The 1,386-nt window shown below is 42.7% G+C and overlaps 2 non-coding genes across 2 annotated transcripts; both read left to right on the plus strand.

Annotated features, from left to right (window-relative positions):
* Positions 1–296: 296 nt before the first annotated feature.
* trnad-guc lies at positions 297–368 on the plus strand. Its single transcript has one exon. It is a non-coding gene; the product is annotated as a tRNA-Asp (tRNA).
* A 596-nt stretch (positions 369–964) lies between these two features.
* Positions 965–1,036, plus strand: trnad-guc. The gene has a single exon. It is a non-coding gene; the product is annotated as a tRNA-Asp (tRNA).
* The last annotated feature ends 350 nt before the right edge of the window (positions 1,037–1,386 follow it).

The following is a 1,386-nucleotide window of genomic DNA, read 5'->3' on the forward strand; positions in this document are numbered from 1 at the left end:
TCGCATATATTTGGAAATGTGAACAACAATGTGAAAAAAATCGGATTTCACAAAAAAATCGGTATTGAGCATCAAGGCCTGCAGTATGAAGTGTTATTAAGGTGTAGACCCTATCTTTAACAAGGTCAGTAGAAATCTGATCACAGTGTGAAGAATTATTCACCACAAAGCACTTTGAAACGCTGATCACTGCCCCTCTATGGTTTCTGCGAGTACTTCACCTAGACCCATGTCAGCTCTTAATGTGTACAGCGTGTCTATGGCCATTTTCGCACAGAAAAGCGGGTTATGCCACCTCCTCGTTAGTATAGTGGTGAGTATCCCCGCCTGTCACGCGGGAGACCGGGGTTCAATTCCCCGACGGGGAGTTTAAACTTTTTTTTTTTTCTTCTCAGACCTTAAAAAGACAATATCCAAGCCAAATGGCGCCTAATGAATGATATTTTAACGTTTTTTTTGCTGCCGCAGCAAAATAACTTTACCAAGAGGCCTTGCAAAGCTCTGACCGTAGACCGCAGCAGTTAAGCAGCAATTTAGTGGGCCTGACAGGAAGAGAGGCTTGGTTACAAAATAAAACACATCTGTGCCTCTTGACAGAGAGAGAGATCTGGGAAGTTTATCTGAGTTTTTGTTTCTTTGTTTTGATAGAGGTGAGAGTTACCCGCTCTTACCTGCTCTGTCTGCCCATCGATTTGGGGTTTTTTTAGGCTCAAAGAGGTTCACAGTGTTACTGTCCGTTTTTCTTTTGTGGAGAGGGATAAACTGCTTTTTGTGCTTCGCTGTGTTTGAGAGGCTCAAAGAAGATCCCTACTTTATCCGTTTTTTGTCCACCTGAACGCCTTTAATGGTAAAGTATTATTTTTTCAATGTTTCATTGATTATATGTGCACAAGTCTACCCAGCATGCTTTATATGTGCCTGGCTCACAGGAATTACTTTCCATGCAGGAGGTTGCAATGTCACCTCCTCGTTAGTATAGTGGTGAGTATCCCCGCCTGTCACGCGGGAGACCGGGGTTCGATTCCCCGACGGGGAGAACACTTGCTTTTCTTTCTATTGCATATTATCTTAAAAAGTCTTTGAGGTTTTGCTATATAGAAGCAGCAAGAAAAACAACAACCATGGCGGACGACAATGCAGAGAGCCAGTATTTATGTTTAAACATATTGAAAAGAATGAGTTTTAATGGTTGGAAAGGACCGCTAGGACGCTCGCAGACACTACCATCATTACTTCCGTAAACACAGAGCACGCTGACGTCATTGCATCCTCTACTGCGCATGCCAGACACTTGCGTTGTATGACTGCAGTTCACACAGGAGATAACATACAAGTTGCATCTATTTGGAAATATGAACGGCAACGCAAAAAAAAAATCGGATTTCA

This window comes from Cyprinodon variegatus, unplaced genomic scaffold (assembly GCF_000732505.1).
Source record: "Cyprinodon variegatus isolate N-32 unplaced genomic scaffold, C_variegatus-1.0 Scaffold3059, whole genome shotgun sequence".
Taxonomy (NCBI): Eukaryota; Metazoa; Chordata; class Actinopteri; order Cyprinodontiformes; family Cyprinodontidae; genus Cyprinodon; species Cyprinodon variegatus.